This window comes from Arachis hypogaea, chromosome 20 (assembly GCF_003086295.3).
Source record: "Arachis hypogaea cultivar Tifrunner chromosome 20, arahy.Tifrunner.gnm2.J5K5, whole genome shotgun sequence".
NCBI lineage: Eukaryota > Viridiplantae > Streptophyta > Magnoliopsida > Fabales > Fabaceae > Arachis > Arachis hypogaea.
In genome coordinates, this window is record NC_092055.1 from 71,415,208 (window position 1) to 71,436,977 (window position 21,770).

At 39.3% G+C, this 21,770-nt stretch overlaps 2 non-coding genes across 2 annotated transcripts; both read right to left on the reverse strand.

Moving 5' to 3' along the window:
• Positions 1–2,477: 2,477 nt before the first annotated feature.
• LOC112787096 (small nucleolar RNA R71) lies at positions 2,478–2,585 on the reverse strand. The gene has a single exon (XR_003194529.1). It is a non-coding gene; the product is annotated as a small nucleolar RNA R71 (small nucleolar RNA).
• Positions 2,586–8,832: 6,247 nt separating this feature from the next.
• LOC112787292 (small nucleolar RNA R71) lies at positions 8,833–8,940 on the reverse strand. Its single transcript, XR_003194712.1, has one exon. It is a non-coding gene; the product is annotated as a small nucleolar RNA R71 (small nucleolar RNA).
• Between the last annotated feature and the right edge of the window lie 12,830 nt (positions 8,941–21,770).

Here is a 21,770-nt window from a genome sequence, read left to right on the forward strand (position 1 = left end):
GCAATAGGAAAGCAGAGGTTCAACAAAGCATCTTCATACGCTTATCTGAAATTCCAACCAAAGAATTACATAAGTATCTCTATCTTTATTTTATGTTTTATTTATCTTTTAATTATCAATTCTCCTCACCATCTGAATTCGCATGACTGAGATTTACAAGGTGACCATAGCTTGCTTCAAGCCGACAGTCTCCGTGGAATCGACCCTTACTCACGTAAGGTTTATTACTTGGACGACCCAGTACACTTGCTGGTTAGTTGTGCGGAATTGTGACAAAGTGTGATTCACGTTTAAGAGCTGCAAGTCCTTTGGTGCCATTGTTGATGATCACAATTTCGTGCACCAAGTTTTTGGTGCCGTTGCCGGGATTGATCGAGTTTGGACAACTGACGGTTCATCTTGTTGCTTAGATTAGGTACTTTTCTTTTTATTTTTCAGAATTTTTAAGAATGAATTCTAGAGTTTCAAGGTGATGCTCTTATCATCACAAAAGCTGATTGATTCTCATCAATTTAGCTGCTGAATGTAATGTCCTGCTGAAGCTTGGCCAACCATGTCTAATCTTTTTAGACTAAAGCTTTAGACTAACATTGCATGATTCCTGGAATTCTTATTAAAAGTTTTGATTCTCTTTATTTTCTTTTCTATACAAGTTTCAAAAATCACAAAAAAACTTATAAAACCATAAAAATCAAAAATATTTTATGTTTCTTGTTTGAGTCTAGTATCAATTTTTAAGTTTGGTGTCAATTGCATGTTTTTATTCTTCTTGCATTTTTCGAATATATGCATTATGTTCTTCATTGATCTTCAAGTTGTTCTTGATGATTTCAGTGCTCTGATCTTTAATTTCTCTTATTCTGTGTCTTTTGTTGTTTCTTACATGCATTTTCAATTTGTTATAGTCCTTAGTATACAAACTTCTAAGTTTGGTGTCTTGCATGCATTGTTTATTTGATCTTAGTTACATTTTTTATTCTTTCTCATCATTAAAAATTCAAAAATATTTTAAAAATTGTGTCTTTTCAAGTCAATAATACAGAGAATTGAAGATTCAGAACATTCAGCAGAGGAATCAAACAGAAAAAGCTGGGCGTTCAAAACGCCCAATGAAGAAGGAAAACTGGCGTTTAAACGCCAGCCAGGGTACCTGGCTGGGCGTTTAACGCCCAAAAAGGTAGCTTTTTGGGCGTTAAACGCCAGAATGGATGCCATTTTGTGCGTTTAACGCCAGAAGGACACTAGAGGGAAGATTTTGTTTTTAATTCAAATCTTTTTCAAATCTTCATAATTTTTCAAAATAAAATCTTTTTCAAATCATATCTTTTCAATCATATCTCTTCAAAATCAATTTCTTTCTATTTTTTTTATTTTCAAAAATCCTTGTTCTAATTAATGATTTACTTCAAAATTTTCTAGTTGTTACTTGCCTATTAAGAAAGGATCAAAAGTTTTAATTCTAGAATCATATCTTCTAATTTCTTGTTAGTCAAGTAATCAACTTTAATTTTAAAAACTTTCCTTTTAAAATTGATTTTCAATCATATCTTCTCAGTCATATCTTTTCAATCACATCTTTTTCAAAATTAATTTTCAATCATATTTTTTTAATTTCTAATTTCAAAATCTTTTTCAAAATCACTTAATTTCTTTTCCAATCTTAATTTTCGAAAATCTCAATCAAATTTTCAAATTTCTTTTTATTATTTCAAAATCTTTTTAATTTATTTTCGAAAATTCTTCCCCTCTTCTCACATCCTTCTATTTAAGGGACTAACATTCCTCCTCAAGGTACAATTCGAACTCTATCACTCTTGATAAGTTCGAATTCTCTTCTATCTACCTCCTCCTTCTATTCTTCTTTTCCTCTGACACCTCAAGGAATCTCTATACTGTGACATAGAGGATTCCCTACTTTCTTGTTCTCTTCTCTTTCATATGAGAAGGAGCAAAGATAAAGGCATACTTGTTCAAGCTGATCCTGAACCTGAAAGGACCTTGAAGAGAAAGCTAAGAGAAGCTAAAGCAAAACTCTCTCTAGAGGGCCTAACAGAGCTCTTCAAGGAGGAAGAAGCCATGGCAGCCGAAAACAACAATGCCAACAATGCAAGGAAGGTGCTGGGTGACTTTACTGCACCTACTCCCGACTTCTATGGGAGAAGCATCTCAATCCCTGCCATTGAAGCAAACAACTTTGAGCTTAAGCCTCAATTAGTTTCTCTAATGCAACAGAATTGCAAGTTTCATGGACTTCCATTGGAAGATCCTCATCAGTTCTTAGTTGAATTCTTGCAAATCTGTGACACTGTCAAGACCAATGGGTTGACCCTGAAGTCTACAGACTTATACTTTTTCCTTTTGCTGTAAGAGACAGAGCTAGGACATGGTTGGATTCACAACCTAAAGAAAGTCTGAACTCTTGGAAAAAGCTAGTCAATGCCTTCTTGGCAAAGTTCTTTCCACCTCAAAAATTGAGCAAGCTTAGAGTAGAAGTCCAAACCTTCAGACAGAAAGAAGGTGAATCCCTCTATGAAGCTTGGGAAAGATACAAGCAATTGATCAGAAGATGTCCTTCTGACATGCTTTTAGAATGGAGCATCATAGGTATTTTCTATGATGGTCTGTCTGAACTATCCAAGATGTCATTGGATAGCTCTGCTGGAGGATCTCTTCATCTGAAGAAGATGCCTGCGGAAGCTCAAGAACTCATTGAAATGGTTGCAAATAACCAATTCATGTACACTTCTGAAAGGAATCCTGTGAATAATGGGATAGCTCAGAAGAAAGGAGTTCTTGAGATTGATACTGTGAATGCCATATTGGCTCAGAATAAAATATTGACCCAACAAGTCAATATGATTTCTCAGAGTCTGTCTGGAGTGCAAGCAGCAACAGGCAGTATTAAGGAAGCTTCCTCTGAAGAAGAAGCTTATGATCCTGAGAACCCAGCAATGGAAGAGGTGAATTACATGGGAGAACCCTATGGAAACACCTATAATCTTTCATGGAAAAATCATCCAAATCTCTCATGGAAGGATCAACAGAGACCTCAACAAGGTTTCAACAACAATAATGGTGGAAGAAACAGGTTTAGCAATAGCAAACCTTTTCCATCATCTTCTCAACAACAGACAGAGAATTCTAAGCAAAGCCACTCTGACTTAGCAACCATTGTCTCTGATCTAATCAAAACCACTCAAAGTTTCATGACTGAAACAAGGTCCTCCATTAGAAATTTGGAGGTACAAGTGGGTCAACTGAGTAAGAAAATTATTGAACTCCCTCCTAGTACTCTCCCAAGCAATACAGAAGAGAATCCAAAGAGAGAGTGCAAGGCCATAACCACAACCCACGCGGCCGAACCTGGAGAAGTGGAAGAGGCAGTGATCTCCACTGAGGAATACCTCAATGGACGTCCACTGGCCTCCATGGAGTTCCCTAAAGAGGAACCATGGGAATCTAAGGCTCACACAGAGACCGTAGAGATTCCATTGAATTTACTTCTGTCATTCATGAGCTCTGATAAGTATTCTTCCTCTGAAGAGGGTGAAGATGTTACTGAAGAGCAAGTTGCTAAGTACCTTGGAGCAATCATGAAGCTAAATGCCAAGTTGTTTGGTAATGAGACTTGGGAGGATGAACCTCCATTGCTCATCAAAGAACTGGATGACTTGACTAGGCAGAAATTACCTCTGAAGAGACAAGACCCTGGGAAATTTTCAATCCCTTGTACCATAGGCACCATGACCTTTGAGAAGGCTCTGTGTGACCTAGGGTCAAGCATAAACCTCATGCCTCTCTCTGTAATGGAGAAGCTAGGGATCATTGAGGTACAAGCTGCAAAAATCTCACTGGAGATAGTAGACAATTCAAAGAAACAAGCTTATGGACTTGTAGAGGATGTCTTGGTAAAGGTTGAAGGCCACTACATCCCTGCTGACTTCATCATCCTAGAGACTGGGAAGTGTATGGATGAATCCATCATCCTTGGCAGACCCTTCCTAGCCACAGCAAAAGCTATGATTGATGTTGATAGAGGAGAATTGATTATTCAAGTGAATGAAGACTCCCTTGTGTTTAAAGCTCAAGGATATCCCTCTGTCACCATGGAGAGGAAGCATGAAGAGCTTCTCTCAATACAGAGTCAAACAGAGCCCCCACAGTCAAACTCTAAGTTTGGTGTTGGGAGGCCACAACCAAACTTTAAGTTTGGTATTGAACCCCCACATTCAAACTCTAAGTTTGGTGTTGGGAGGTTCCAACATTGCTCTGAACATCTGTGAGGCTCCATGAGAGCCCACTGTCAAGATATTGACATTAAAGAAGCGCTTGTTGGGAGGCAACCCAATCTTTAAATATCTATGTTAAATTTCTATTTTCTTTTGTTATTTTATGTTTTATGTAGGTTGATGATCATGTGAAGTCACAAAAACAATTGAAAAAGCAAAAACAGAATGAAAAACAGAATGAAAAATAGAACACCCTGGAGGAGAAACATACTGGCATTTAAACGCCAGTAAGGGTAGCAGAATGGGCGTTAAACGCCCAGTCTGGCACCATTCTGGGCGTTTAACGCCAGAAATGGGCACCAGACTGGCGTTTAACGCCAGGAATGGGAAAGAAGCTGGCGTTAAATGCCAGAAATGGGCAGCAGCCTGGCGTTTAACGCCAGGATTGGTAGCAAGGGGCGTTTTACACGCCACATGGTGCAGGGATGAGAAATCCTTGACACCTCAGGATCTGTGGACTGATGAGCGGATAATTTATACGTTTTTTAGCATTGTTTTTAGTATGTTTTTAGTAGCATCTAGTTACTTTTAGGGATGTTTTCATTAGTTTTTATGCTAAATTCACATTTCTGGAGTTTACTATGAGTTTGTGTGTTTTTCTGTGATTTCAGGTATTTTCTGGCTGAAATTGGGGGATTTGAGCAAAAATCAGATTCAGAGGTTGAAGAAGGACTGCTGATGCTGTTGGATTCTGACCTCCCTGCACTCATAGTGGATTTTCTAGAGCTACAGAACTCAAAATGGCGCGCTTCTAATTGCGTTGGAAAGTAGACATCCAGGGCTTTCCAGAAATATATAATAGTTCATACTTTGGCCGAGTTTAGATGATGTAAAAGGGCGTTGAACGCCAGTTCTACTCTGCTGTCTGGAGTTAAATGCCAAAAACACGTCACAAACCAGAGTTGAACGCCAGAAACACGTTACAACCTAGCGTTCAACTCCAGAAAGAGCCTCTGCACATGTAACATTCAAGCTCAGCCCAGGCACACACCAAGTGGGCCCCGGAAGTAGATTTATCCATCAATTACTCACTTCTGTAAACCCTAGTAGCTAGTTTATTATAAATAGAACTTTTTACTATTGTATTAGACATCCTGGATTGTATTTTTGATCCTGTGATCACGTTTTGGGGGCTGGCCATTCGGCCATGCCTGGACCTTTCACTTATGTATTTTCAACAGTAGAGTTTCTACACTCCATAGATTAAGGTGTGGAGCTCTGCTGTTCTTCATGAATTAATGCAAAGTACTACTATTTTTCTATTCAATTCAACTTATTCCGCTTCTAAGATATTCATTTGCACTTCAACATGAATGTGATGAACGTGACAATCATCATCATTCCCCCACGAATGCGTGCCTGACAACCACCTCCGTTCCACCTTAGATCGGATGATTATCTCTTGGATCTCTTAATCAGAATCTTCGTGGTATAAGCTAGATTGATGGCGGCATTCATTAGAATCCGGAAAGTCTAAACCTTGTCTGTGGTATTCTGAGTAGGATTCTGGGATTGAATGACTGTGACGAACTTCAGACTCGCGAGTGCTGGGCATAGTGACAGACACAAAAGGAGGGTGAATCCTATTCCAGTATGATCGAGAACCTCAGATGATTAGCCGTGCTGTCACAGAGCATTTGGACCATTTTCACAAGAGGATAGGATGCAGCCATTGACCACGGTGATGCCTCCAGATGATTAGCCATGCAGTGACAGCGCATCGGACCATTTTCACAGAGAGGATGAAAAGTAGCCATTGACAATGGTGATGTCCTTGCATAAAGCCAGCCATAGAAAGGAGTAGGACTGATTGGATGAAGACAGCAGGAAAGCAGAAATCAGAGGGACGAAAGCATCTCTATACGTTTATCTGAAATTCTCACCAATGATATACATAAGTATTTCTATCTTTATTTTCTATCTATTTATTATTTATTTTCGAAAACTCCATAATCAATTATTATCCGCCTGACTGAGATTTACAAGATGACCATAGCTTGCTTCATACCAACAATGTCCATGGGATTGACCCTTACTCACGTAAGGTTTTATTACTTGGACGACCTAGTGCACTTGCTGGTTAGTTGTATCGAAGTTGTGAATGAAAAACGATTTATTAAGACGTGCGTACAAAGTTTTTGGCGCCGTTGCCTGAGATCACAATTTTGTGCACCAAGTTTTTGGCGCCGTTGCCGGGAATTGTTCGAGTTTGGACAACTAACGGTTCATCGTGTTGCTCAAATTTGGTAATTTTCTTCTTCTTTTGTTTACAAAAAAAAATTTCAAAAAAAAATTTTTTTCAAAAAAATCTCTTTCAAAAATTTCTTCTTTTGTTTTCGAAAAATTATTCAGAATTTTTAAGAATGAATTCTAGTGTTTCATGAAGCATGTTGAAGCCTGACTGGCTGTAAAGCCATGTCTAAATTCATTTGGACTGGGGCTTCCATCCTAACATTATCAAGAGCAAGCTAGTTGTTGCTAATCCACCTGCTGCTGTTCCAGGTCCAAAAGATTTACATGCTAAAGCTTGACTGGCTATTAAGCCATGTCTAACCCTCAGATTGGAGCTTTAGACTAAGAGTACAAGACTCCTAGAATTCATATTAAAAATTTTGGAATCCTTATTTCCCTTTTTCAAATTAATTTTCGAAAAATACAAAAATTTAGAAAATCATAAAAATAAAAAAAAATATTTTGTGTTTCTTGTGTGAGTCTTGAGTCAGATTTTAAGTTTGGTGTCAATTGCATGTTCACCTTGCATTTTTCGAAAATTCATGCATTCATGGTGTTCTTCATGATCTTCAAGTTGTTCTTGATAAACCTTCTTGATTGATCTTCATATTATATTGTTTTGTGTTGTATGGTGTTTTTCATATGCATTCTTGAATTCTTAGTGTCTAAGCATTAAAGATTTCTAAGTTTGGTGTCTTGCATGTTTTCTTTGCATAAAAAATTTTTCAAAAATAAGTTCTTGGTGTTCATCTTGATCTTCAAAGTGTTCTTGGTGTTCATCTTGACATGCATAGCATTTTTGCATGCATTTATTATTTTGATCCAAAATTTTCATGCATTGAGTCTTTTTCATGTTTTTCTCTCTCATCATTAAAAATTCAAAAAAAAAATATCTTCCCTTTTTTCTCTCATAAATTTCAAAATTTTGGATTGACTTTTTCAAAAAATTTTAAAATTCAATTATTTCTTATGAGTCAAATCAAATTTTTAATTTAAAAATCTTATCTTTTTCAAAATCTTTTTCATTTTTTGATTTATTTTAAAAAATTTTAAAAATATTTTTCAAAAATATTTTTTTTTAATTTTATCTCATAATTTTCGAAAATATCTTCAACAATTAATGTTTTAATTCAAAAATGTCAAGTTTGTTACTTACTTGTTAAGAAATATTCAAACTTTAAGTTCTAGAATCATATCTTGTGATTTCTTGTGAATCAAGTCATTAATTGTGATTTTAAAAATCAAATCTTTTTCAAAACTAATTTCAATCATATCTTTTCAAAAATATCTTCTTATCTTATCTTTTTCAAAAATTTGATTTTAAAATATCTTTTCTAACTTCCTATCTTCTTATCTTTTCAAAATTGATTTTCAAATTTGTTTCAACTAACTAACTAACTTTTTGTTTATTTCTTATCTTTTTCAAAACTACCTAACTAGCCCTCTCTCTCTAATTTTCGAAAATATCTCCCTCTTTTTCAAAAATTCTTTTTAATTAAATAATTATTTCAAAATTCAATTTTAATTTATTTCTTCTTTTAATTTTCGAAAATCACTAACTCTTTTTCAAAAATTATTTTCGAAAACCTCCCCCTCTCATCCTCTTCTATTTATTTATTTATTTACTAACATCTCTTCCCCACTCACCAAAAATCCGAACGCCCTCTCTCTCTCTGAGTTCAGATTTTCTCTTCTTCTTTTCTTCTACTCACACAGGGACCTCTATACTGTGGTAAAAAGGATCCCTATTATTACTTTTCTGTTCCCTCTTTTTCATATGAGCAGGAGCAAGGACAAGAATATTCTTGTTGAAGCAGATCCAGAACCTGAAAGGACTCTGAAGAGGAAACTAAGAGAAGATAAATTACAACAATCCAGCAAGCACCTTTCAGAAATTTTCGAATAAGAAGAGGAGATGGCAGCCAAAAATAATAATAATGCAAGGAGGATGCTTGGTGACTTTACTGCACCTAATTCCAATTTACATGGAAGAAGCATCTCCATCCCCACCATTGGAGCAAACAATTTTGAGCTGAAACCTCAATTAGTTTCTCTGATGCAGCAGAACTGCAAGTTTCATGGACTTCCATCTGAAGATCCTTTTCAGTTCTTAACTGAATTTTTGCAGATCTGTGATACTGTTAAGACTAATAGAGTAGATCCTAAAGTCTACAGGCTCATGCTTTTCCCTTTTGCTGTAAGAGACAGAGCTAGAGTGTGGTTGGACTCTCAACCCAAAGATAGCCTGAACTCTTGGGATAAGCTGGTCACGACTTTCTTAGCCAAGTTCTTTCCTCCTCAAAAGCTTAGTAAGCTTAGAGTGGATGTTCAAACCTTCAGACAGAAAGAAGGTGAATCCCTCTATGAAGCTTGGGAGAGATATAAGCAAATGACCAAAAAGTGTCCTTCTGACATGCTTTCAGAATGGACCATCCTGGATATATTCTATGATGGTTTATCTGAGCTATCAAAGATGTCATTGGATACTTCTGCAGGTGGATCCATTCACCTAAAGAAAATGCCTGCAGAAGCTCAAGAACTTATTGACATGGTTGCTAATAACCAGTTCATGTATACTTCTGAAAGGAATCCTGTGAATAATGGGACGCCTACAAGGAAGGCAGTTCTTGAAATTGATACTCTGAATGCTATATTAGCTCAGAACAAAATATTGACTCAACAAGTCAATATGATTTCTCAGAGTCTGAATGGAATGCAAGCTGCATCCAACAGTACTCAAGAGGCGCCTTCTGAAGAAGAGGCCTATGATCCTGAAAACCCTGTAATAGCAGAGGTGAATTACATGGGTGAACCATATGGAAACACCTAGAATCCCTCATGGAGAAATCACCCAAATCTCTCATGGAAGGATCAAAAGCCTCAACAAGGCTTTAATAATGGTGGAAGAAATAGGTTTAACAATAGTAAACCTTTTCCATCCTCTACTCAGCAACAGACAGAGAATTCTGAACAAAATACTTCTAATTTAGCAAACTTAGTCTCTGATTTGTCTAAGGCCACTGTAAGTTTCATGAATGAAACAAGGTCCTCCATTAGAAATTTGGAGGCACAAGTGGGCCAGCTAAGTAAGAAGATCACTGAAACCCCTCCTAGTACTCTCCCAAGCAATACAGAAGAGAATCCAAAGAGAGAGTGCAAGGCCATTGATATAACCATCATGGCCGAATCCAAAGAGGGAGAGGAGGACGTGAATCCCAAGGAGGAAGACCTCCTAGGATGTCCAGTGATCAACAAGGAGTTTCCCTTTGAGGAACCAAAGGAATCTGAGGCTCATCTAGAGACCATAGAGATTCCATTGAACCTCCTTATGCCATTCATGAACTCTGATGAGTATTCTTCTTCTGAAGAGAATGAAGATACTACTGAAGAGCAAGTTGCCAAGTACCTTGGTGCAATCATGAAGCTGAATGCCAATTTATTTGGTAATGAGACGTGGGGAGATGAACCTCCCCTGTTTACCAATGAATTAAATGCATTTGATCAACTGAGATTGCCTCAGAAGAAACAGGATCCTGAAAAGTTCCTAATACCTTGTACCATAGGCACCATGACCTTTGAGAAGGCTCTATGTGACCTTGGGTCAGGAATCAACCTCATGCCATTCTCTGTAATGGAGAAACTGGGAATCTTTGAGGTACAAGCTGCTAAAATCTCATTCGAGATGGCAGACAATTCCAGAAAACAGGCTTATGGACAAGTAGAGGACATATTAGTAAAGGTTGAAGGCCTTTACATCCCTGCTGATTTCATAATCCTAGATACTGGGTAGAATGAGGATGAATCAATCATCCTTGGAAGACCCTTCCTAGCCACAGCAAGAGCTGTGATTGATGTTAACAGAGGTGAACTAGTCCTTCAATTGAATAAGAACTCCCTTGAGTTTAAAACTCAAGGACATCCTTCTGTAAACATGGAAAAGAGGCACAGTAAGCTTCTCTCAAAACAGAGTCAAGCAGAGCCCCCACAGTCAAACTCTAAGTTTGGTGTTGGGAGGCCACAACCAAACTCTATGTTTGGTGTTGAACTCCCATATCCAAACTCTAAGTTTGGTGTTGCGGAGTCTCAACAATGCTCTGAACATCTGTGAGGCTCCATGAGAGCCCACTGTCAAGCTATTGACATTAAAGAAGCGCTTGTTGGGAGGCAACCCAATATTTATTTATCTAATTTTATTTTTATTTTTGTTGTTCTTTCATGTTTTATTAGGTTCATGATCATGTGGAGTCACAAAATAAATAAAAAATTGAAAACAGAATCAAAAACAGCAGAAGAAAAATCACACCCTGGAGAAGGATCTCACTGGCGTTTAAACGCCAGTAAGGAGCATCTGTCTGGCGTTCAACGCCAGAACAGAGCATGTTTCTGGCGTTGAACGCTAGAAACAAGCAGCATCCTAGCGTTCAGACGCCAGAAATGTACAGTGAAGAAGAGCTGGCGCTGAACGCCAGAAACAAGCATCTGGCTGGCGTTCAACGCCAGAAATATGCTGCATCTGGGCATTGAACGCCCAGAACAAGCATCAGTTCGGCATTTAAACGCCAGAATTGCATGCAAAGGCATTTTACATGCCTAATGGGTGCAGGGATGCAAATCCTTGACACCTCAGGATCTGTGTACCCCACAGGATCCCCACCTACCACCACTCACTCTCTTCCCTCTTCTCAATGTTCATCCTCTCTTCCCAATAAACACTCTTCCCCAAAACTCTTCACCAATCACCTCAATCTCTCTTCGTCACTCACATCATCCACTCTTCCCCATAAACCTACCTCATAAACTCCACCTACCTTCAAAATTCAAAATCAATTTCCCACCCAAACCCACCCATATGGCCGAACCTTAACCCCCCCTCCCTTCCCTATATAAAGCCCTCCATTCTTCTTCATTTTCACACAACACAACCCTCTCTTCACCTTCTTGGCCGAATACACCTCTCCCTCCTCTCCTCCATATTTTCTTCTTCTTCTTCATCTATTCTTTCTTCTCCTGCTCGAGGGCGAGCAATATTCTAAGTTTGGTGTGGTAAAAGCATAAGCTTTTTGTTTTTCCATTACCATTGATGGCACTCAAGACCGGAGAATCCTCTAGAAAAGGGAAAGGGAAGACAAAAGCTTCCACCTCCGAGTCTTGGGAGATGGAAAGATTCATCTCCAAAGCTCATCAAGACAACTTCTATGATGTTGTGGCCAAGAAGAAGGTGATCCCCGAGGTCCCTTTCAAACTCAAGAGAAATGAGTATCCGGAGATCCGACATGAGATCCATAGAAGAGGTTGGGAAGTTCTAACAAACCCCATCCAACAAGTCAGAATTCTAATGGTTCAAGAGTTCTATGCTAATGCATGGATCACAAGGAACCATGATCAAAGTAAGAACCCGAACCCAAAGAATTATCTCACCATGGTTTGGGGGAATTACTTAGATTTTAGTCCGAAAAATGTAAGGTTGGCATTCAACTTGCCAATGATGGAAGAGAACGCACGCCCCTACACAAGGAGAGTCAACTTTCATCAAAGGTTGGACCAAGTCCATATGGACATATGTGTGGAAAGAGCTCAATGGAAGATTGACTCAAAAGGCAAACCGGTTCAACTGAGAAGACTGGACCTTAAGCCTGTAGCTAGAGGATGGTTGGAGTTCATTCAATGCTCAATCATTCCAACTAGCAACCGGTCTGAAGTTACTATAGACCGGTCCATCATGATCCATAGCATCATGATTGGAGAAGAGGTGGAGGTTCATGAGATTATACCTCAAGAACTCTACAAGGTGGCTGACAAGTCCTCCACTATGGCATGGTTAGCTTTTCCTCACCTCATTTGCCATCTATGCAATTCGGCTGGGATTGACATAGAAGGAGACATTCCCATTGAGGAAGAGAAGCCCATCACTAAGAAAAGGATGGAGCAAACAAGAGAGCCCATTCATGGAGCTCAAGAGACGCATGAAGCTCATCACCATGAGATCCCGGAGATGCCTCAAATGTATTTTCCTCCACAAAACTATTGGGAGCAAATCAACACCTCCCTAGGAGAATTAAGTTCCAACATGGGACAATTAAGGGTGGAACATCAAGAGCACTCCATCATCCTTCATGAAATTAGAGAAGATCAAAAAGCAATGAGGGAGGAGCAACAAAGACAAGGAAGAGACATAGAAGAGCTCAAGGACATCATTGGTTCCTCAAGAAGGAAATGCCATCATCACTAAGGTGGATTCATTCCTTGTTCTTACATTCTCTGTTTTTCGTTTTCTTTATGTTAAGTGCTTATCTATGTTTCTATCTTTATTACATGATCATTAGTGTCTAAGTGTCTATGCCTTAAAGTTATGAATGTCCTATGAATCCATCACCTCTCTTAAATGAAAAATGTTTTAATTCAAAAGAACAAGAAGTACATGAGTTTCAAATTTTTCCTTGAACTTAGTTTAATTATATTGATGTGGTGACAATACTTTTTGTTTTCTGAATGAATGCTTGAACAGTGCATATGTCTTTTGAAGTTGTTGTTTAAGAATGTTAAATATGTTGGCTCTTGAAAGAATGATGACAAGGAGACATGTTATTTGATAATCTGAAAAATCATAAAAATGATTCTTGAAGCAAGAAAAAGTAGCAAAGAACAAAGCTTGCAGAAAAAAAAAGCGAAAAAAAAAAGAAGAAAGAAAAAGCAAGCAGAAAAAGCCAAAAGCTCTTAAAACCAAAAGGCAAGAGCAAAAAGCCAATAGCCCTTAAAACCAAAAGGCAAGGGTAATAAAAAGGATCCCAAGGCTTTGAGCATCAGTGGATAGGAGGGCCTAAAGGAATAAAATCCCGGCCTAAGCGGCTAAACCAAGCTGTCCCTAACCATGTGCTTGTGGCGTGAAGGTGTCAAGTGAAAACTTGAGACTGAGCGGTTAAAGTCAAGGTCCAAAGCAAAAGAAGAGTGTGCTTAAGAACCCTAGACACCTCTAATTGGGGACTTTAGCAAAGCTGAGTCACAATCTGAAAAGGTTCACCCAGTTATGTGTCTATGGCATTTATGTATCCGGTGGTAATACTGGAAAATAAAGTGCTTAGGGCCACGGCCAAGACTCATAAAGTAGCTGTGTTCAAGAATCAACATACTAAACTAGGAGAATCAATAACACTATCTAAACTCTGAGTTCCTATAGATGTCAATCATTCTGAACCTCAATGGATAAAGTGAGATGCCAAAACTATTCAAAAGGCAAAAAGCTACAGGTCCCGCTCATCTGATTGGAGCTATGTTTCATTGATAGTTTGGAATTTATAGTATATTCTCTTCTTTTTATCCTATTTGATTTTCAGTTGCTTGGGGACAAGAAAACATTTAATTTTGGTGTTTGATGAGCGGATAATTTATACGTTTTTTGGCATTATTTTTAGTATGTTTTTAGTAGGATCTAGTTACTTTTGGGATGTTTTCATTAGTTTTTATGCTAAATTCACATTTCTGGACTTTACTATGAGTTTGTGTATTTTTCTGTGATTTCAGGTATTTTCTGGCTGAAATTGAGGGATTTGAGCAAAAATCAGATTCAGAGGTTGAAGAAGGACTGCTGATGCTGTTGGATTCTGACCTCCCTGCACTCAAAGTGGATTTTCTGGAGCTACAGAACTCAAAATGGCGCGCTTTCAATTGCGTTGGAAAGTAGATATCTAGAGATTTCCAACAATATATAATAGTCCATACTTTGGCCGAGTTTAAAAGATGTAAAAGGGCGTTGAACGCCAGTTCTACGCTGCTGTCTGGAGTTAAATTCCAGAAACACGTCACAAACCAAAGTTGAACGCCAGAAACACGTTACAACCTGGCGTTCAACTCCAGAAAGAGCCTCTGCACGTGTAACATTCAAGCTCAGCCCAAGCACACACCAAGTGGGCCCCAGAAGTGGATTTATGCATCAATTACTTACTTCTGTAAATCCTAGTAGCTAGTTTATTATAAATAGAACTTTTTACTACTGTATTAGACATCCTGGATTGTATTTTTGATCCTGTGATCACGTTTTGGGGGCTGGTCATTCGGGCATGCCTGGACCTTTCACTTATGTATTTTCAACGGTAGAGTTTCTACACTCCATAGATTAAGGTGTGGAGCTCTGCTGTTCCTCATGAATTAATGCAAAGTACTACCGTTTTTCTATTCAATTCAACTTATTCCGCTTCTAAGATATTCATTCGCACTTAAACATGAATGTGATGAACGTGACAATCATCATCATTCCCCCACGAACGCGTGCCTGACAACCACTTCCGTTCCACCTTAGATTGGATGATTATCTCTTGGGTCTCTTAATCAGAATCTTTGTGGTATAAGCTAGATTGATGGCGGCATTCATGAGAATCCGAAAAGTCTAAACCTTATCTGTGGTATTCCGAGTAGGATTCTGGGATTGAATGACTGTGACGAACTTCAGACTCGCGAGTGCTGGGCGTAGTGACAGACGCAAAAGGAGGGTGAATCCTATTCTAGTATGATCGAGAACCTCAGATGATTAGCCGTGCTATGATAGAGAATTTGGACCATTTTCACAAGAGGATAGGATGCAGCCATTGACCACGGTGATGCCTCCAGATGATTAGCCATGCTGTGACAGCGCATCGGACCATTTTCACAGAGAGGATGAAAAGTAGCCATTGACAATGGTGATGTCCTTACATAAAGCCAGCCATAGAAAGGAGTAGGACTGATTGGATGAAGACAGCAGGAAAGCAGACGTCAGAGGGACGAAAGCATCTCTATACATTTATCTGAAATTCTCACCAATGATATACATAAGTATTTCTATCTTTATTTTCTATCTATTTATTATTTATTTTCAAAAACTCCATAATCAATTATTATCCGCCTGACTGAGATTTACAAGATGACCATAGCTTGCTTCATACCAACAATCTCCGTGGGATCGACCCTTACTCACGTAAGGTTTTATTACTTGGACGACCCAGTGCACTTGCTGGTTAGTTGTATCGAAGTTGTGAATGAAAAACGATTTATTAAGACGTGCGTACAAAGTTTTTGGCGCCGTTGCCTGAGATCACAATTTCGTACACCATGGACCCCACAGGATCCCCACCTACCCCACCCCTCTCTCTCTTCTTCACCCATTCACCAATCACCTCAATACCTCTACCCCAAAACCCCTCACCTATCAAATTCCACCATTCTCTTCACCACTCACATTCATCCCTCATAAAACCCCACCTACCACACCATTCAAATTCAAACCACTTTCCCACCCAAACCCATCCATAATGGCCGAACCATACCCCCCTCTCCACTCCTATATAAACACATCTTCACTCCTTCATTTTCACACAACCTAAACACTACTTCTCCCCCTTGGCCGAAACACAAAGCCCCCTCCATCTCCTCTATTTCTTCTTCTTCTACTCTCTTCTTTCTTCTTTTGTTCGAGGACGAGCAAACCTTCTAAGTTTGGTGTGGTAAAAGCTAAAGCTTTTTGTTTTTTCATAACCATTTATGGCACCAAAGGCCGGAAAAACCTCTAGAAAGAGGAAAGGGAAGGAAAAAGCTTCCACCTCCGAGTCATGGGAGATGGAGAGATTCCTCTCAAGGGTGCATCAAGACCACTTCTATGAAGTTGTGGCCAAGAAGAAGGTGATCCCCGAGGTCCTTCTTAAGCTCAAAAGAGCGAATATCCGGAGATCCAACATGAGATCCGAAGAAGAGGTTGGGATGTTCTCACCAACCCCATTCAACAAGTTGGAATCTTAATGGTTCAAGAGTTCTATGCCAATGCATGGATCACCAAGAACCATGATCAAAGTGTGAACCCAGACCCTAAGAATTGGCTTACAATGGTCCGAGGGAAATACTTAGACTTTAGTCCAGAAAATGTAAGGTTGGCATTCAATTTGCCTATGATGCAAGGAGATGCACACCCATACACTAGAAGGGTCAACTTTGATCAAAGGTTGGACCAAGTCCTCATGGACATATGTGAAGAGGGCGCTCAATGGAAGAGAGATTCAAGAGGGAAGCCAGTTCAACTAAGAAGGCATGACCTCAAGCCCGTGGCTAGGGGATGGTTGGAGTTCATCCAACACTCAATCATTCCTACTAGCAACCGGTCTGAAGTTACTATAGACCAGGCTATCATGATTCAGAGCATCATGATTAGAGAGGAAGTAGAAGTTCATGAGGTTATATCCCAAGAACTCTACAAGGTGGTGGACAAGTCCTCTACTATGGTAAGGTTAGCCTTCCCTCATCTCATTTGTCACCTTTGCAATTCAGCTGGAATTATCATAGAGGAAGACATCCTTATTGATGAGGACAAGCCCATCACTAAGAAGAGGATGGAGCAAACAAGAGATCCCACTCATGGACAAGAGCATGAGGAAACTCCTCATCATAAAATCCCTGAGATACCTCAAGAGATGCATTTTCCTCCACAAAACTATTGGGAGCAAATCAACACCTCCCTAGGAGAATTAAGTTCCAACATGGGACAACTAAGGGTGGAGCACCAAGAGCATTCCATCCTCCTCTATGAAATTAGAGAATACCAAAGAACCATCAGAGAGGAGCAACAAAGGCAAGGAAGAGACATTGAGGAGCTCAAGCACTCCATAAGATCTTCAAGAGGAAGAACAAGCCGCCATCACTAAGGTGGACCCATTCTTTAATTTCCTTGTTCTTTATTTTCTGTTTTTCGAAAATTGTGCTTTATGTTTGTCTATGTTCGTGCCTTTATTACATGATCACTAGTGTCTAAGTGTCTATGCCTTAAAGCTATGAAAATGAATCCATCACCTTTCTTAAATGAAAAATGTTTTTAATTCATGAATGTTAAAATTGTTGGCTCTTGAAAGAATGATGAAAATTATAAAATTGATTCTTGAAGCAAGAAAAAACAGTGAAAAGCTTGCAGAAAAAAAAGGATATATGTGAAAAAAAAGAGAGAAAAGAAAATGAAAGAAAAAGAAAAGCAAGCAGAAAAAGCCAATATCCCTTTAAACCAAAAGGCAAGGGTGATAAAAAGGATCCAAGGCTTTGAGCATCAGTGGATAGGAGGGCCCACAAGAATAAAATCCTGGCCTAAGCGGCTAAACCAAGCTGTCCCTAACCATGTGCTTGTGGCGTGAAGGTGTCAAGTGAAAACTTGAGACTGAGCGGTTAAAGTCGTGGTCCAAAAGCAAAAAGAGTGTGCTTAAGAGCTCTGGACATCTCTAATTGGGGACTCTAGCAAAGCTGAGTCACAATCTGAAAAGGTTCACCCAGTTATGTGTCTGTGGCATTTATGTATATGGTGGTAATACTGGAAAACAAAATGCTTAGGGTCACGGCCAAGACTCATAAAGTAGCTGTGTTCAAGAATCAACATACTTAACTAGGAGAATCAATAACACTATCTGGATTCTGAGTTCCTATAGATGCCAATCATTCTGAACTTCAAGGGATAAAGTGAGATGCCAAAACTGTTTAGAAGCAAAAAGCTAAAAGCCCCGCTCATCTAATTAATGCTGATCTTCATAGACATCCTGGGCTTTCCAGGAATATATAATAGTCCATACTTTTCCCGAGATTTGATGGCCCAAACAGGCGTTCTAAGTCAGCTCAAAAATTCTGGCGTTTAATGCCGGAACTGGCACAAAAGCTGGAGTTAAACGCCCAAACTGGCACAAAAGCTGGCGTTTAACTCCAAGAAAAGTCTCTACACATGGAAGCTTCAATGCTCAGCCCAAGCACACACCAAGTGGGCCCGGAAGAAGATTTCTGCATTAATTACTGATTTCTGTAAACCCTTGGCTACTAGTTCTCTATAAATAGGACCTTTTACTATTGTATTTTCATCTTTGGATTATCTTTTGATCCTTTGATCACGTTTTGGAGGCTGGCCATTCGGCCATGCCTAGACCTTTTGTTCTTATGTATTCTCAACGGTGGAGTTTCTACACACCATAGATTAAGGTGTGGAGCTCTGCTGTTCTTCATGAATTAATACAAAGTACTATTATTTTTCTATTCAACTCAAGTCTATTTCTTCTCCAAGATATTCATTCGCACCGAAGAACATGATGAATGTGACGATTATGTGACAGTCATCACCATTCTCACCTATGAACGCGTGACTGACAACCACTTCCGTTCTACATGCAAACAAGCTTGAATGTGTATCTCTTGGGTTTCTAATCTAAGATTGGAACCTTCGTGGTATAGGCTAGAATTATTGGTGGCCATTCCTGAGATTCGGAACGTCTAAACCTAGTCTGTGGTATTCTGAGTAGGATCTGGGAAGGGATGACTGTGACGAGCTTCAAACTCGCGATTGTTGGGCGTGTGACAGATGCAAAAGGATCAATGGATCCTATTCCAACATGATCGAGAACCGACAGATGATTAGCCGTGCGGTGACAGCGCATTTGGAACGTTTTCACTGAGAGGACATGAAGTAGCCATTGACAACGGTGATGCCCAACATAAAGCTTGCCATTGAAATGAGTATGAATAATTGGAAGAAGGCAATAGGAAAGCAGAGGTTCAACAAAGCATCTTCATACACTTATCTGAAATTCCAACCAAAGAATTACATAAGTATCTCTATCTTTATTTTATGTTTTATTTATCTTTTAATTATCAATTCTCCATCACCATCTGAATTCGCCTGACTGAGATTTACAAGGTGACCATAGCTTGCTTCAAGCCGACAGTCTCCGTGGGATCGACCCTTACTCACGTAAGGTTTATTACTTAGACGACCCAGTACACTTGCTGGTTAGTTGTGCAGAATTGTGACAAAGTGTGATTCACATTTAAGAGCTCCAAGTCCTTTGGTGCCATTGTTGATGATCACAATTTCGTGCACCACTCTCGCGTCACTCTCTGTTAACTTTTCCTTTCTTCCTAATGCACTTGTGACGCGGACATTATGCAATTATGCAAATGAAGATGTAAACTATATGTGCTAATAATGAGAAGAGTTATTGAAAGAGAAAACTAAGAAGAAAGAAAGAAACGATCATACCATGGTGGGTTGTCTCCCACCCAGCACTTTGCTTTAACGTCCTTAAGTTGGACGCTCCACTAGCTCAGTCTTCTGCTGTGGGTGGATCCTCCAAGAGGAAGATTTCTAACTCCTTGTCTTTTGTCGCCTTCTCACCATGATATAGCTTTAAGCGATGTCCATTAACTTTGATGAATTAAGAGCTTGAAGGATGACTTAGGTGGAAAACTCCGTATGGCTCAGCCTTCTCTACTCTATATGGACCTTCCCATCTTGATCTCAACTTGCCTGGCATGAGCCTCAGTCTAGAGTTGTAAAGGAGGACTAAATCCCCTGGTTGGAACTCTCTCTTCTTGATGTGCTTATCATGCACAGCCTTCATCTTTTCCTTGTACAGTCTTGAGTTCTCATAAGCTTCTAGGCGAAGGCTTTCTAATTCTTGCAGTTGCAACTTCCTTTCAACTCCGGCTTTCTCAAATCCCATGTTGCACTCCTTTACAGCCCAAAAGGCTTTATGCTCTACCTCAACTAGGAGGTGACAGGCTTTTCCACAAACTAAGCAGAAGGGACTCATCCCAATGCGTGTCTTGTATGCTGTTCTGTATGCCCAGAGTGCATCTTGTAGTCTGGTGCTCCAGTCTCTTCTATGAGGTTTGACTATCTTCTGCAATATACGCTTTATCTCTCTGTTAGACACCTCGACTTGCCCATTAGTCTGGGGATGGTAGCCTATTGCTACGTTATGAATTATTCCATGCTTCTTCAGTAATCCTGTTAGTCTCCTGTTACAAAAATGGGTGCCTTGATCGCTCACGATTGCTCGTGGTGATCCAAAGCGACAAATAATATGGTTTCTAACAAAGGAAACAATAGTGTTAGCGTCATCAGTATGGGTAGAAATTGCTTCCACCCATTTAGAAACGTAATCTACAGCTAACAATATATAAAAATGACCATTAGAATTTGGAAATGGACCCATGAAGTCAATGCCCCAAACATAAAAAATTTCACAGAAAAGCATAATCTGTTGAGGCATCTCATCCCTCTTAGATATATTACCAAACCTTTGGCATGGAGAACAAGATTTACAAAAATCAGCAACGTCTTTAAAAAGAGTAGGCCACCAGAATCCACAGTCTAAAATATTTCTAGATGTTCTTTGAGGGCCAAAATGTCCTCCACTCTCAGATGAGTGACAGGCCTTTAAAATGGACTGGAATTCTGATTGAGGTACACACTGTCTAATTACCTGGTCAGCGTCACACCTCCATAAATATGGGTCATCCCATATATAATATTTGGACTCGCTTTTCAGCTTGTCTCTTTGATGCTTAGTAAAGTTTGGAGGAAAAGTGCGGCTGACTGGATAATTAGCTACAGGCGCATACCAAGGGACTACTTCAGATACTGCTTGTAAGTTGTCGAATGGGAAATTATCATTTATAGGAGTGGAGGTATCCTTAACGTGCTCAAGGCGACTCAAGTGGTCTGCCACTAGATTCTGGTTACCGCTCCTATCCTTAATTTCTAAATCAAATTCTTGTAGTAGCAGTATCCAATGTATAAGCCTTGGTTTGGATTCATTTTTAGCTAGTAAATACTTTAGAGCTACGTAGTCTGAGTACACTACTACTTTAGCACCAAGTAAATAGGCTCAGAATTTATCCAGAGCAAAGACAATAGCAAGAAGCTCTTTCTCAGTAGTAGTGTAATTAGACTGAGCGGCGTCTAAAGTCTTAGACGCATAAGCAATTACAAAAGGATCCTTACCTTCACGCTGAGCCAGTGCCGCTCCTACTGCATGATTGGAGGCGTCGCACATGATTTCAAATGGCTGGCTCCAGTCTGGTCCTCTCACAATTGGAGCTTGAGTCAAGGTGGTCTTCAGCTTATCAAACGCTTGTTTGCAATCCTCACTGAACTCGAACTCAATATCTTTCTGCAGTAGTCTGGATAAGGGTAGTGCTACCTTACTGAAGTCCTTAATGAATCTCCGGTAAAAACCTGCATGGCCAAGAAACGAACGGACTTCCCTCACAAAAGAGGGGTAAGGTAAACTAGAAATAACATCCACCTTTGCTGGATCTACAAAAATGCCAGTATTAGACACAACATGTCCTAGTACAATCCCTTGTTTTACCATAAAGTGACATTTTTCAAAATTCAATACAAGGTTCGTACTAACACATCTATCTAATACTCTAGATAAACTATCTAAGAAAACGCTAAACGAATCACCATAAATGCTAACA